At 43.3% G+C, this 16,336-nt stretch overlaps 1 long non-coding RNA gene across 2 annotated transcripts; it reads left to right on the top strand.

Moving 5' to 3' along the window:
- Nucleotides 1-57: 57 nt before the first annotated feature.
- On the top strand, nucleotides 58-15,792 carry LOC114017426 (uncharacterized). 2 transcript variants are annotated; one of them, XR_008730761.1, is made up of 4 exons: nucleotides 58-5,048; nucleotides 10,569-10,680; nucleotides 11,576-11,798; nucleotides 12,706-15,792. It is a non-coding gene; the product is annotated as an uncharacterized LOC114017426 (long non-coding RNA). The 2 variants fall into 2 exon arrangements; XR_008730760.1 differs by lacking the exon at nucleotides 12,706-15,792 and having other exon boundaries at nucleotides 59-5,048; nucleotides 11,576-12,251.
- The last annotated feature ends 544 nt before the right edge of the window (nucleotides 15,793-16,336 follow it).

The raw sequence follows: 16,336 nt of genomic DNA on the forward strand, positions 1-16,336 counted from the left end.
GGGCCCGGGCAGGGGGCGGCGGGGGGGGGCTTCGGCTCAGGCGCGGCCGCGCGGTCTGGGGCCCGGTGGCCTCCGGCCAGAAGCGGGGGGGCGGGGCCGGCGCTGCGTGGGGAGCGGGAAACGCGGGTTTGCCTCACGGAGGGAGCGGGCGGGCTGCGGCGGAGCCCCGGCCCCAGGTGCCGCCGCCTCTCCCTGCCCAGGTGCGGGTGACCCGGGTTACTTCACCGCCCGTTCGGTGAACGACGGAACGGCCACACGTGTGACCGCATCTCGCCGTGCGGCCGTCCCTCGCCTTCTGAAGGCGGGGAAGCCCCGCCCGGCCACCGTCCCCTGGCACCGCCCCGGGCGGGAGCGGAGGCGCGTTCCACGGGGCCGTGCCCCCGGGAGAGCGAGGGGAGCGCGGGGCGGGCGGGCGGCGCTCCCCGGCCCTGCCTCGGGTGCCGAAGGGGCTGGGGGTGGGTACCCGCTCCGGCTGCCCTCCCCTGGGCGTCCCGGGGGGCGTCGTGCGTCTGTGCCTCGCGTCATCCGCTTCGGCTGAGACCTGCCGGCGTAGGGGTGTGGGGCAGGGGGGAAGGCCATCCCCGTTAACGATTGTTTCACCTGCTGATCCTGTGGGATTGCGCCTGGAGGCACGGCAACTCACAGACCTCGGGCACAGCTTGAAGTGCTGAGGGCATGGCCGGGAGGGAGAGCTTTCTGTGGTGTGTGCCGGGAGAAGAAGGGCTTGGCAAGGCCGGAGAGCAGACGCTGCTGCTGCTGTCTGATTCTTCCAGTAATAGTGCTCCCCTCAAGCCACCCAGCCCAGAGGACCTTGGCTTTCTAGTTAGCCATACCGGTGTAAAAGATGCAGTTCGGTTTCTGAAATAACATGAATTGAAGGCTGGTGTTCTGCACGTAGACCAAGTAATAGAGGTGTTTCTTAACTGACATTATTGATGGGAAAGAAACCAAGATCTGAGAGGTGTAAAGGCTTCATGTACATACACAGATGTTAAAAAAGTGATGACTTTGGGAGAAAAATAGGGTCTGGAGCCGTGTAAGACATGATCTGAAAGCTTTGTTGATAGAGCAGCTACCCACCAGCTGACTAGATTGCAGTGAGGTCTGCTTGTGAGGTACGCAGCTAAAATGGTAAAGCTGATGGAAGAGGATGCCAGTGAGCTTCCTGCCATGGCCAACATATTCCAAGGAGTCCTTGGAAGTTTGGGCCTATTTAGAATTTACTAACGACTGCAGCAAGGACTTTAATTGTAGGATTTAGGAAGAAGATCAAAGTTTGGACTGCAGATTGCTGGGGAAGTGATCTGTGTAGGTGTGCGGTAGGGCTAGCTGGAGAACTTGGGAAAGCATACACATGAACAAGAGCTTTTCACCCTTACTTGTGATGCGCAGGGAAAAGTTGAATATCTTCAGGCAAATAATGTGCAAGCTCAGTAGTTTAGAGAGGAAGACTCTATGGGAGAAGGAGGTTCCCCATAACGCATGGATTTCCGTATAAATAGGTAGAAAGATGAACTTTGGCAGCTGACTCAAATATTTAGTCTATGAGAAAACATTTCAGTTTACAGAGGAGCTGAGGGCGTACAGAACAGGCCATCTTTGTCTTCCTCTCTGTATTGCTGACTTGCAGAGAAATTGTAGTTGTCCGTTCCTGTCAGAGGAAGAGGTTTGATTCTGTGGGGCTGACAAACCATTGCAATAGATCGGGAAGCTGAAACTATGTCAGTTGTCTGCAGAGTGGCGAAGGGCCAGTGGCTGTTTCTGGGTCTCTCTTAAGCCTGCTAGAGAGACTAGGAGATACGATTTGATACGAGGGTATAAAGACTGAAGGGAGTAACAGTTCATTAAAGTGAAACTTACTTTTTCCTGATAGGAGCAACGGAAAGAAACTCGTGTGAGTAGCTGTGGCTATAAGCATCCATAACTGTACACAAAGCCGTAGGATGATGTTCATCTAGCACAGCATCTTGTCCATGACTGCTAGAAGAAGCATCTAGCAGGAAAGGCACAGAGTGATGCTTTCCTGTGTGGACCCTTGGCTTCTGGCCATCTGCTGTTTAGGTACTTCCTGAGTCAAAGGTTGAATGCTCATCAATATGATTCCCAGCCCCAAGGAAATTTTTTACCTTGAGCTCTTCTTAAGTGCTTTATGAAACCATTGTTATTTTTGGCATGCATAAAACCCAGTGACAATGAGTTCTGCAGTGTAAGAACCGTGCTGTGCAGACCAGTACTGCCTTCTCCACTCTGTTCATTGCTCATCGTTCTCTGCGTCTGCTATCATGTCTCACCTCGGTTGTTCCTAAAGATAGGTCCCTTTCTCTGGCATCCTCATTCTGCTGTCCTTGCTGCCCTTCTTTCTTTCCTACTTGTGCCGTATCCTTTTTGAGAAGGGGGGACCAAACTTGCATCCAGTGTTCAAGCTGCAAGTGTCCCATAGTTTTACGCACCTTTACAGTATGAGTCCTGTTTACTTCTTTCTTTTTCATGTTTGCTCTTTTGAGCCACGAACCTGACACTGCAAAAGAACTGCCCCCCGTGACTTCCCCAGTGAGAACAGACAGGTAGCACCCACCACTACAAAAAGGGAGGATTCCTTCCCTTTCTACCCCGCCCTCACTGCAATATTTTACTTTGCATTTATGAAATATGTGATATTGCTTCTATTTAATTTAGTCATGCAATATTATGAAAATTCTTTGCAGCACCTTCCTGCCAGTTTTGGTTTCTACAGTCCTGAATGATCTTTTTTCTCACCAGGAAACTTAGCATGTACCTCAAAGAGTGCACCATCCTTCCTTTTACACATGCACAGGGGGGTTACTCCTCAGTCTCATCTTTGTGCGCACAAGTTCTGGTCATTGCTGTGGCTTTGTGCAATTTTCTCAGTACAGAAATTGGAGTTGGTGGTTTGTAGTTTGTTGGATTACCTCCACAGCCTTTTTAAAGATTGGTATCAAAGTTACCACCCTTATTTCTTTGGTACTGAGACCATTTTGATGAGCAGGTTGCACATCACAGTTCATAGTTTAGCCTCTTCATCCTTCAGCTGGTACAAATCTCTGATCCTGGTGATGAATAGTGACTCATTTTATGCATTTCATGTTACATCTCTTACTAGCACTCACCATGAGACAGTTCTTTTCACTTGTACCCCATCAGTAAAGGTTCTTGTCTGGGAAGGTCTCCAAGATCCCATGGACAGATGCAAAGAATTAATTTAGCTTTTCTCGTAATCCTTCCTTGAGAATTTTGTATGTTGTGATCATCTGTTGACCTCAGACTGACCAGCAGATTTTCTGTTTCTAGTGTGCTCGCAAAAGTTGTATTTGCTCATTTTTGGTATGAAGTTTATGGTTAGAAATGATCATACCTCAAACTGTGCCTTAAATTGAGGGACAGTTTGCTGGGTGCTAATATGCAGTCAAATAGACCTGTGATGCTTCTGTCCAGGTGGTGGTTTTGGTACACCCTGCTCCTAATAAAAAGCTCTGCTGAAGATAGAGCAAAAAGAAGAAACATGTTTAGAAAGAGAAAGCTGCCTCTTCTTTTCCTATAAGTTTCAGAAATGTAAACCACTCTTGGATAATGTACTTACTAGAATAACGAATGTAGAATTGCAGAAATGGACTTAAGAGCAGTAAGTTTCCCCAATGACTGAGATAGCAAAAAAATTGTGTGACTCATACGTGGCTAATGCAGCCATCTGAAATTATTTTATCCAGATTAAAAGGTTTCTGGTCAGAGCAGGAAGCTAACAGTTTAGAAGATAGAATACTTTGTAAGAAGTGGGATGGGCACAAGAATCGGTTGACAAAGGGAATTTTGAATGATTATAAAACAGATTGCTGTTTCAGGGTAGCAAAAATGTTAATCTAAGAAAAAGATGGGGGTAAAATACTCCTGGGGCAGGAAGTGTAGTAAGCGTGCTGCAAAAGAGTGTTTCTGTAACTGCATGGAGTGCTGTATTCTGTGGGCATGTCTTGGATGTGCTTGGGCTCAAAACCTGCGTAATGAAGAAGCAAGAGTATGTAATACTAGCACAGACTCAAATAAAATGAGTTCTCAGCCAGATTTGATTTCTGAAATAGGTCACATTACGCTCAGGGAGGAAGGTTGGGGCCCCAGCTACCTACCTCGGTGGGTCTGGGGGAGTTGGATTCCGCAGGAGATACTTCACTGCGGCACAGTCTCGCAGTGTAAAGGGAAGAGTTCTGTTTTCTGCCTTTGCAAAACAGCTCCTCTGGGAGCAGGCTGGACATATTCCATTTCTTTTAGATGGCTTGTAGAATAGCTATTAAACGGTCAATAAAAGCATAAAATATACCCGTCATTCTTTATGTTTGGGTTTGAGTAAGAACCTCAGTAAAAATCATGCTTTGAGTTCCTAAAGACGGATTAAAGGGATTTGGGCTATACTTAAATTACTGACGCTCAGTCTCCTTGTCAGACTGTCCTGTTGGCTCGTAAATGCTAATACAGATGCAGAGATTCCAGACTAAAAGGGACACAATCTAGTTTGGCAGGTAACCCTTTACAAATACAAATAAACCATTGCAAATTGTTTGGCCATTAGTATGCAATTGTTTTAGTATTTGAATGAACACCAGACTTTGATAAATTGTTACTGGAAAATTAGATCCATGACCAAAGAAACGCATTCAGTTTGATTTGATTTGATTTCCTGAGCTAAGGGAAAGGCCATATAATTTAACTGTAGTTGGTTTTCCTTCTTTCCTTATTAAAATTGATTATGTTATTGTTTGCTGTTGTATTTTAGATGACAGCCAAGGAACACAAACTGCATTGTGGGCACTAGGAAAAAAATACTAATGAAGGATCAATAGAAAAGGACAGCATTTGGAAGGAGAAAGAAAAAGTGGCAAAGAAGATGTATTAAATTGACTTGTTCTGCAGCAAGTATTTGCGTTTCTTCTAACAAAGAGACTGGATCCTTAGGAGACAACTCCCACCATCATATCTTATCCCATGTTTCATTTGGGAAGAACGCAGTGGGAAGGATTTAAATCACACCTTAAAGTCAAAGGGTAAATTAAAGCGTTTCCAGATTGTTCTGTTTATTCTCGTGAGAATTCTCTCTTGTACGCTAATTCCTTTCCATAATAATTTCAGTGACCCATCCCATCTACAGTGTATTTTAAATAACAACACAGGGAGAGGAAGGAGTAGGTGCACTTTGTAGGCATCTCTTCATGTGTTTCTTTCTAGTGACCACTGCATGTTTTTCTTCCTAGTTTATCTCTTTAATTCAAAACACAAGATAGGACCACCGGTTTAAAGATTTTGTTATTCCTGAAGTAGTCAACAACACTGGCATGCCAACAATGCCTAGAAGCCTTCCTGAGTAACTATGAGAATGTATCTCTACTTGTAAGTCAGACCTCAAAGGTGCCAAGGGTTCTTGGATAATTGGATACTAGCTTGAAGAGCGCTGAAGAGACACCAAAAATACCATTGCATGAATGACTTTGTAAGTGCTGAACACTGGGTGGCTTAGAAATAAACGTTTGTTGCTGAATTCTCTAACTACTGTAAATTTTAGCAATACCTCTGCATTTTAAGCCAGTTTTCAAATGGCACATGCTCACACATGTAAATTAATATTAGTCCACTCAGTTTCTTGAGCATTAGGCACTTCCAGAAGAGATGGTGCTTTGGCCCCAGTTAAAATCAATGGTGAAACTCCAGCAAGGTCACATTGACACATGAAAGCAGCATAAAAGTACAGCTATTTGCATACATCTGTTTGTGTAGGCCCTTCCGTGATAACTCAGAAACATTTTTTTCCTCAAAAAATGGTTTGAAGCAAAATGATATTTTCATTTCTCCTTTTTTCTTACTGTTTAATCAGACAGGGATTTTTAAAAATCAATCTGTAATTCTAAAATAGCTGAGCGTGTGTTTTGTGTGAAAACATTGAGTATATGCATTGCTTGGGAATTCTTCACTGTGAACTTTAATTTGAGCATTCAGCATTTATAATTTGAGCTATGCAACTGCATATCTGACTCAAATGGGACTATTTCTGTTCCCTGGCTCGATGACTTGACTTATGCTTTGTGTTTCTGTTTTCATCCAAAATCAATTTCAGCTGGATCTTTACCTATGCAGATACAATTGCAGGAGGAAGGACTTTATGCTTTAAGATACAAATTTGAAATCCACCTTCTGAAAGAGTATTCAATAATTCAGAGCTGATTAGAGTTCTTGTCCAGGAAGTGGGAGATGCAAGTTCTCTTTCTTCCTCTGCCTGCTGGGTTTTATACTCCAGCCCAGGCTATGGCTCTTAGGAGCAGAGAGGAGTATTCATCTCCTCAAGCTGAAGTTACTTGTCTTAGTTTACAGGGACTGAAGATTCACTGCAAGGGAAAGGGAGCAAAAGCAGGGTCTGATGGTTTTAGTGAGAGTGTTCTTAGTGAGATGCAGGATGGTGGTCTGTGTTCTAGTCCTGCTCTGGGAAGAACGCAAACGTGCTCAATGGCAATCAGGTATAAAAGCGTAAAAATACTTGTGTGCAGGGACTGAAAATCTGTTGTCCCTCTTGCCCATTTAAACTCCCAGCCACTGGGAGAGTCACTTCTTCCCATTCTTTCATATTAGAAAGAAAATTCCAGAAATTCAGTAAGGAAGCTCTCTTTCTCTCATATGTATATAATTGTATGTATACATACTTATTCATGTATAAAATACACACATATTTAAATATTAATCCCAAAGTTTCTCATTAGAAACATATTTCAGACAGGGAAGAAGTAGGTTGTAGTATCTGATGAAGTGACACTTTTCCACATGACATTTGACCAGAAAGGTGCTTGGAAAAGCTGGTTTATAAATGTGCTTTTAGGACCTAATACAATCCTTCCGTGCCAGAAGGCAAAATGTCAGTAGTATTTTTAGGGTCATCACTGAGCATTGTGCTACAGTGATATATATAGACCAGGCAAAGAGAGAATCTCAAACTGCAAAGACCCATTTATAAAAGTATCTTTAAAAAATTTTGATGATTTTGTTTTCCTCCAGCAGTGGTGCAGCTCCACTCATTTTATCTGTATCCTGAGTTCTGTCTCATTTGTTTTCTCATGTTCCCATATGTTTCAAACACCAGGTGAGCTCTTTGCCGGGCTTTCTTTCCCAGTGCCTACAAAGTTTCTCTTGTGCCTGACTCTTTATTGCCTTCTAAGTATGCTGGATATCTTCAAAGTGTCTTGTTATTCATCCCATCTCCTGTTTTATGCTGAAAGCTTTTAAATACATTTTAATGATGCATAACAGCAGTATAATGAGCCTAATAGCATGCTATTGATTTTCATTTGAAACACTGACATTTGAACATTTCAATAGCCTTTTAACAGCGTGTATATTTAATGTGATTCAAAGACAAGGCAAATGCAACACAATATCTCCCTACTAAAAAAATCCACAATCTCTATCTATCGAATGTCTCCCCACCTCGCCCACAATCTGTTTCTTGCAATCAGCCATATTAGAAGTACATAGTTTTCAGTGTCTTACAACAAGCAAGCCATCATCCTTGGTACAAGGAAATAAAAGGGAAAAACACAAAATCACTGCATCCAGACACAGCTTTGGTTGTCTGCTCTGGTCACGATGAAGATATTAATGTTCCACATCTAGTCAGAGAATGCAACACATTAGCTCCATAGCGAAGTAAACTGCCCCAGGATGCCCTCTAGATAGGAGATAGCTGAGTTATGGAACACTCTTAACTCAGGCTAGAGTGGGTGGACTAAGAAAAACAAAAAGAAAAATTATATCAGCAAACACATACATAAATGTAAGATATGATAGAAGGTCCCTTTTGATGAATAACTCAGCAGTTACATCCTGCAGAGAGTTTTGTTTTCAGAAGAGGTTTCTGCAAAGTCAATAAGCAAGGTGTGAAGCAGCCAAACAGTGCCCTGACTAGCCTGCATGTGTGGGTATTTGGGCATAAAACTAACAAACAGCAGCGTTGCCAGGCTGCACCAGCCATATATTTTCCTTGTGTTATAAGAAAGCCTTATTTTTCTAGTGCTGTGACATGTTTTTTTCAGGGAGTGTTTATAACAAATGAATACAAGTCAAGTTTACATTGAGTATTAACCTTAGCCTTCTGGCTTTTCACAGCATCACTCATATTCTTTACATATCAATTATTTGTACAGCAACATAAATGTCTATGGCGCTATCAAGATATTAGGAAACACAGTTTCTGCCCTATGAGTTGATCGAACATAAGGTAATACAGAGAGAGAAGAGCAAAGGGCCACGGAAACAAGGAAAGCACATGCTTTTTAAAGGTCTTTAATTTGCTTGCTTTCTCAATGTGCAGCTGTTGGTTTGTAACCACATCAACCAAGAGCATCACCTGACAAGTCATGACTCAGACTTTATTGCAGTTCAGTATAATTAGACAGAGGTTTTGCTGTTGAGCTTAAAAAAAATAAAAAAATCAGCTGCTTTGATTACCATTTTGTTCCAATGTTTTTCCCATCTCTGTGCTTTTCTTTCAAGATCATGATGCAAGTGAGATCAGGAGCAAAACTTCTGAGAATATGTAAGTGATTTTGAAGTCTAAGATGCTTTTTGAATTAGTAGTAGTTCTCAGTGTGCAAGTTAAGCTGAAATTAAGCTACATAATTCTCAGAGGTTACCTAAGGAATTCAAAACTATTTAACAAATGAGATACCTAAGACAGGCATGGGCACGTTTTGTGATTAATATGTAAGAAAAGTTCTATTTCTGCCCATACCAGAGACACTGACTTCTAACTACTGACAGTGATGATCCAGAAGACCATCTTCATTTGGCTGATAAGTTTAGAAATGAGAAAAATAGTCAATCTTGAATAGATGGCAGTAGGAATGAGTAACCCTGCTGAAAGCAGCAGAGCGGAGCATGGGTTTTAAACCAGTCTGAGAAGAAATCTCAAATGTATACAATTGAAGACAGAAGAAATGGCTGTTACATTTTTAAGATAGGCCACATGAATGGTCTCCTGGAGGTACCTACTTCTCTTGCCTGGTGGTGGAGGATTGTAGAATCCCTCATGAGCTCGGATGTCTCATTTTTGACCTCTAAGTTAGGACAGATCAATCTCATCCCCTGGAGAAGCAAGATCAAGCTTGAAGCCGAGTTGAGGCTAGCTCCTGGTAAGAGCCCCAGTCATACCTGCAGGCAAGATAGATGTTCCTTTTCTTGTCTTGCAGTGGTGTGTTGCATCCCTGTTTTGCCGACTGTGCTGGTCTTTCATATTTTAAACATAAATTCTTCAGGACAAGGACTGCCTCTAGTGACAGTCCTCAGTACAGCGTTTGCTGGGACTGCAAAGCATCCCTGTAATGGAAATTGTAGCATGTCTCAGGAAGAAGGGGCTTCCGTGCATAGGCCATTGAAGCAAAAACTGAAAGACAGTGCAAAAGCAAAAGAGATGGACAACACAGCCGCTCCTGTTTCTGCCAGCCCACTATGAGGGAAGTCCGCTGCGGCTCCTGCTGTACGAAGCATTCTCTTTTTTTGATGTTCTGTCAGCATTCGTGTCATGCAACAATCAGAATTTTCTAGAGGATGTGGAACTACTTTGCTCCCTGTCTGTTAAGTATGCCTATAAAAGCCCAAGCCCACAATGCTGCCAGTTCAACAAGACCGAAAGGTAGTAAGTTCAAGTCCTGTAAACAAGAAACATTTTACATACAGCATGCATACCAAGAACTTACTGCCACAGACTATTGTGGAGGCCAAGGTTGTGAGGAAGCATATGAAATTTTCAAAGATAACAAAATATTGAGAGTTAATGCAGGAAAGGAGAAATTTAGAAGGTGTGTAAGTGCTTCTTCAGCTTACACAATTTATTGGTGATGGATGAGACCTTTTTGGATAGTATTTCCTCTGAAGTAACTAGTCTCGGTCAATGTCAGCCAGGAATCTGATCAGAGAAAATAAATCTGATCATAGATTATCTGATTACAAATATGTAAATCTGATCATAGAGACCATAAATCTGATCAAATACAGCAATTTCCTTGTCACTCATTCACACCTGAGAGAGTGTGCTGACTTCAGAGTGCGTGAAGGGTTTGGTCTAAAGTGCATCATCCATCACTGGTGCAGGAAAAGTGCATTTGTCCTGTGGCGGTGTGAAAAATTGCCCAACGAGCAGCTGGTTTGCAGGCCAGTGATGGATACACATGGGTGACGTGGCGTTGGTGTACAAGACCCTGCATGCGTTGCTGTGCTGTCATCTGCCTGAAAGGATCCTGACACTGGAATTCATGTACCTCCTGCTCTTCCTTTTATTTCTTAGCTCAAAATCCAGTGCAAACTTCCTCCCTCATCCTATTTATAAGTATACATAGAAACAAATGTTTTGTAAAGATGTGAGGCATTCTGCTTTATTCCCAGGGGCAAATAAAGCCTTTTATTTTTAGCCGGGTTTCCTAAGGAAATGAGACTGATGCAATCACATTGTCTATTTGTCTGTCTATCAAATCAGCCCCCTTCCCCCCCTTCCCTGCCCCCATCAACTTCTCACCTTTAATCTTTTCCAGCCAGATCTGACAGAAAGGCAAAATTCTTTCAAAAGTGTGACGTACCTCTAAGTTTTATGAAAATCAGTGGCTGGGCCAGAGGAGAGATCTTATCCGTTTCATCACTGGAGAAGTAAGTAGTGGTGGAATTCAGTGGTAGGCAGCAACATGCTGGCAAAGTCATCTTGTGCGTAGCTGTAACACTGCCGTGATGTGTGATAGCTCCTGAAGGTGGAAGAACAAGAGGGACCAGGGTGACAGTCCAGAGGTGCTTCTGGAGGGGCTCTCGTGGGTGCTTGGCAGTGTTTCAGGTGTGGGGGAGAGACATGGCACAGGGGAAGGGAAGGAGCAGGGTTGTTGGACGTGTGGGAGGCAGGGGTCAGAGCATGCTTGGGGTTTTTCTTTATATCCCAAAGGGACTGAATATTAAGCTTATGATCTGGGAAGCTTCTCAGTGGTGGCTCAAGGAACACAGTGGAAAAGAATTGCAAAGCCAATGCTAGAGAAGTGGTCATCACTGTCTCTGCCATTACTTGACAAGTGTTTCCCAGGTAATTCCTGTCATGGAAAATAATACACACTGGAGGAACGGGGACAGGTTCACACCTAACCAGTCAGTTGATAGCCCCATCGCAAGCGCATGTGCTGCCTCAAATGAAGAGTGCAGATTTGTCCATATATTAAGTTGTGGGCAGACTCTGGGTTTTTCCAGTGTCACTGTTGGGAGACTTTCACCTACCAAATGTAGCAAGTATATTCAGACCAAGGCAGAAGCCCAGCCTGTCCCCTGGTTGCTTGACCACCTGCCTGTTCCACTGTAAGATATGGTCCTGAGCAGTGTATGTGTGTTTCTGTGTTGGAGGGAAGTGCGGAGCATAATTATTTATTCACTGTACCTGTGTCTGCAGTGATGTCTGGAAAATAGCCCAGAAACCTGGGAAATAGTCTGAAGATAAAGCTAAGATTATAAACGTTGTGTACATGAGCTCATACGTCCATTGTGACATATATATTCTCTTATATTTCAGCATCACAGCATTGTCCCCAGTGACCTGTATTTTATGTCTAAGTGGCAACAGAAGTGCGTAAACACCTTGGAGATAAGTAGCATGATGACACATTATGGGAGAAGGGCACACAAGTTAAAGGAAAAGCAGTTTTGGTTTTCAGACAGCTTCTCCAACTTAATCTGACATCTGCTAATGCCTTCCTCACATCCATATCGTGATGATTATTTAAATGGAGAAATTGGTAAGATCATTTAAGAAACTAAGCTTCCTGTAGTTCCTCCCTATTCGCTAACATGCTGGTCAGCAGATAATGTTTAAACATCTCCTTAGCAAAGAGATAAGGTTTCTTGTCACACTCTGGGAAGCAGCTTCTTCTGTTAGGGAATTCCAACAAGTCAGTACCTTAAAAATTTATTTAAACCCGTGTTGGTGACATGCCTTTTCTTCAATTGTCCTACCCTTCCTCACTAAACCCAGGTTACATGTTTCCCGAATTCTTTCAAGCTTAAATCTGAAGCATCTGAGTGTCTGGAAACTACTGTCTTGCAAGGGATTCGGAACGGGCTAATGGGTAGAGATGAGAAGAAAGAGATACCCTGTTGTGATGATCAATGTAAATAAGAAAATTCTCTCCTCCCCTCCTCCATTAACAAAAAAAGAATACAGTTTTCTTCTTAGATAAGATAATAAGGCAGGAATCTGTTGCAGGGGGAGGGTGAGTGGGTGGAAATAAAGGTTCCCTGTTTTGCAAGTGCTTAGAGATATTGGACAGAGATCCAAAGTTTTTTTAAAATGTGGTTGGCCTTGGAGTGCATGGGAAAGGAAGAAAAGTCAAGAAGTACCTACAGCATGAAAGTCTTCCTCTCACTTGCACAAAGTGGAATGCACACAAGTGTACAAGCATGCCACGTGCAGTACAGAGACATGAGGCCCTGTGGCATCCCTGATTTCTTTTGATGTCACAAAAGACTGGCATCCTTAACTGACACCCTCACAGAAACTATGAAGGTGCAGAGTGCTGTGTTAACGCAAATGGCACGGAGCGCACTGGCATCCAAACAAGTTTGAAGGCTGAGCCATTTTGCCTTCAGCAACTGAAACCATTCTGCAAGTATTTAATACATAATTAGGCTTTCTTTTCCCATCAGGTGAACTGACTTCAGCATATAACTTTGCATGCCAGGACAGAAGATGATGAAGTGGGTCAAATAATGTAATAATGGGCAGAAACATTCTACTTGTAAGCATATTGTTGGAAACAATGAATCCCTTCTCCAAAGAGGAAACCCTAGCTTTCCTTAGGATCCTTTTTTTCATGTACTATGCATCCCATGCTTGTGTCCACAAATGTTTCTCTGTGATCAGCCACCATCTGCAGATCTATGTCCCTGACTGCCAATCATTCCTGCATTTCTTGCAGAGATCACACCAAGGACAGATGCATGCAGTCAGAGTAGCTGGAAAAGTGCACTCTCCCTTAGCCAGCTACTATTTCACATGTATTAGCTACCAGAGCCTGTGGTTTGGCATCAGCAGCCACAGCACAAACTTCTTACTATCACAGCATTAGAAGTTGTCTAATGAAAATGGTTACCTAAGCCTGCAACAGCTATCTCCTGGTTAGTAGTGATGGCCCATTCATGCACTGCCCCCCCTCCCTGGTTTATTATAGCACTTGTGGGTCAGAGGAAGCTCTTCACAGGGCTCCCTGAAGATGGCTTTCCCTACAGAGCTGCTGTTCATCACCCTTACTCTAGATCTTGATTCAATTTCACAACCCTGTGGCACCAGAGACCTCAGCTGGTGTGGTCCGAGGCAGACAACAGCTGTCTTCATTCTGCTACGTGAGCAGCACCATTTCTTAGACAGGAACTATCACCGTCAAGTAAGGGTTAAGAAAAAGCACTGCTGAAATGCCCTTCATGGCCAGAGCCTTCTGTGTGCATCCTTCTGAAATAACATCACAGTCCAAAACAGCAACAGCTCATTCGCTAGTGCAGGATCCATGCCTGGGCAGCAGCTGGAGAGGACACACGGGAGAAAATGCTGAATCAGAAGTATTTTATTTTTGGTTGTTTAATAATGGAGTAGGAATGTCTGTGAGCCAGAGTTGAGGGAAGACAGACACGTTGTTCTGCAGCACGCAGTGGAACGGTTCCTTAGGTAGTTCACACAGGTGATGCTTTGAAGTCCTAGCCACCCTCCCAAAACTCCTCGCGTGGACTTGCATATAGAACTGTGAATCAAATGTGTGCTTTCGGGCAAGTTTGGTTTGTCTGGGCATCCACACCCACGTGTGTAAGCCAGGGTAAATCCTACAGCGAGAAGCAGGCAGAGGTGTAACTTGCCAGAGCTGCAAATGTGTGGCAGAACTGAAAGCACCAGTTTTCCCAAGTCCTAGGGCTGCCCCTCAGCCAAAAAAGGGCAAAGCAGTCACACAACTAGCTTGGTTTCAGTTCCTCTGTTACCTCACTGCTTTCTCCATACAGGTATTCAAAGTGCCTGTACGGATGTACGTGTTCCTGTATTTTTGTAGATATGCTCTTTTTCTTTAGAAGATGGCATGTCCCAGCAAGCTCCTCCGTTTACAACACCCTTCCCCTGGCCAGAAGGAGTTACTGCAGCTTCCACAGGCCCTGCCGGGGCAGAGTAAACTTTGTCACGTTGGCACAAGGTAGATGGGCTGAGAGCTACTATAGGATAGTTTGACAGCATGCAAATGCTTTGGAAAATGCTTTTTTGTTAAGGTCCTGAGTCTTGTTGCTGGAGAACATAAGCACTTCTGAAACAAGCCACTGTGTCCTTCAGAAGGCTTAATCTGTACCATGAATGGAGCGACTCACAGACACGTACTGCTGTGAGCAGAACCTTGGAAAAAGGAGCACAGAGAAATGTCAGTGCTGTGCTTAGATAAATGGTTTCAACAAGAAGAAGTGAGTTTGCTCCCTGTGTTATTTACGATCCGAGCATTCAGAGCATTTCAAAAGTCTACTTGATCAAAAAGCAAGAAACCAACTCTGCGTTTACACAGTCTTATACCAAGCTCCCCGTTCCCAGTAACTCTTAAACCTGTGGCTAATTTCAGTAGAGAAAGAGAGAGAGGCAGAGGCCTGGAAGAGAAGGAGCTGTACAAACTCCATCAGCTGGAAGCTTGGCGGAGGAGAAGAGGTCTACCATGGAGTCTTCCCCCATTTTTGCTCTTCAGACTCTCAAGTCTAACCAATTTTCATGCTCTCACTTCTTGGCCAATCTGCAGCTGTGTCAGACCAGCTGGTCCCAGCACGGGAGGCCTTGGGAGGGCATCCAGGAGCATGCTGGAAGGAGGGGAGACAGGAGGCATTGCAGGAAGAGGGCATTGAAGGTGTAAAGGCAACGTGGGGATCTGGAGAGGGGGCACAGGGAGGCTATTACAGTAAGGGAAGACAGAGAGGAAAGCAGAGGCTGTTACAGGTTTTTCTGGTTCTGCTGCCCACAAAATCCTCTTCTTTGACAAGTGAAAGGAATGTGAAAATGCAAGACAATGGGAATTAATAAATAATCAGTAATACTCAGTGCTTTTCAATTCTAAGCATTTTATAAACATTAATGAACCCTCGTGAACTGTTGGAGAGGTATTTAAGTCATATCCCATTTTCATAGATAAGGAGATGAAAGTTCTGGCTTAAGTCCAAAGTTTTCAAAAGCAGAAACTACTTTTATGAGTTCTCCTTGACACTCAGCACCAGAACTCCAAAGGGATTGATTTCACAGTTGCCATCGTCAACTATATGCTGATTACTTCTGCAAAGCTAGGTCTGAACCTGCACACTCAAAAGCTTCTGAAAATTCAGGCTCTGTTGGCTTGTTGCATTTTCCCAAAATATACAGGGAGAGACTAATCTATGAGAGAACTAAATACGTAAAAACATTTTAATTTCTTACTGTTGCGCCATGACAAGAATGGAAAAAGACTCTGTGGACTTCAGACACTTACAAAAAGAGCAAAGTAAAACAAAGATTAAAAGAAAAGACTTCCAAGTAAACCTATTCATCTGTGAAAACGGGAAGGGAAGCAGAGCATGTTTGCAAATCTTTCTACATCTCCCATAAAGACTAGGCAGATGGTTTGGTGCATTTCTCTGTGTGATGAATATTTTATTCCTGAAAGGAATAGAAAATATGGACATGTATGTAGTCACCGGCTTTGCTGAAGTAAGAGCAAAACAATGCAGGACTTCATTAGAAACCATGTGAGTTGGTAGACCAGAAAATAAATTCTAAAAAAATTTGTTTATAGCAATATAATAAAAAAAAGAAGATAAAAAAAGTTATAGCTATTTTCTTTGCAATTATGCATTCCCAGTTTTTATTGTTCTGTGGTCATGTTTGTTTCAAAGACTAACACCTTGTTTGCCTACCTGCAAAAACATGGGTCGGTGGGTGAAAAAGCCTCCAAATTCTGTTGAAACAGTGGGTGTCACATTTAGATTAGCCAGCAGCCAAAGCAGGAGGAAATCACAGAGCTTTCATCCAGGATATAGCAGTCAGGTAGAAGCAGAAGTGCAGTACTGATCAAAGAGAACAGGTTCAAAACAGGTTCAAAGCCAGTCCTAGGCATGTGCAGCACGGTTCCAACTTGGTGATATCAGCAAGGTGCCAAGTACAATCTCAGCATAACCTTGGGTGTCATATCAGATCAGTGGAAAGAGGTAAGAATAACAACGGAAGTATTCTTTTGGGTTCTCCCGTGCACAAATATGAGTAAAAAATTGCCAGAAAAAAATATCTTAAAGGGTATCT

Source organism: Falco cherrug, chromosome 2 (genome assembly GCF_023634085.1).
Source record: "Falco cherrug isolate bFalChe1 chromosome 2, bFalChe1.pri, whole genome shotgun sequence".
In the NCBI taxonomy this organism is placed as follows: domain Eukaryota; kingdom Metazoa; phylum Chordata; class Aves; order Falconiformes; family Falconidae; genus Falco; species Falco cherrug.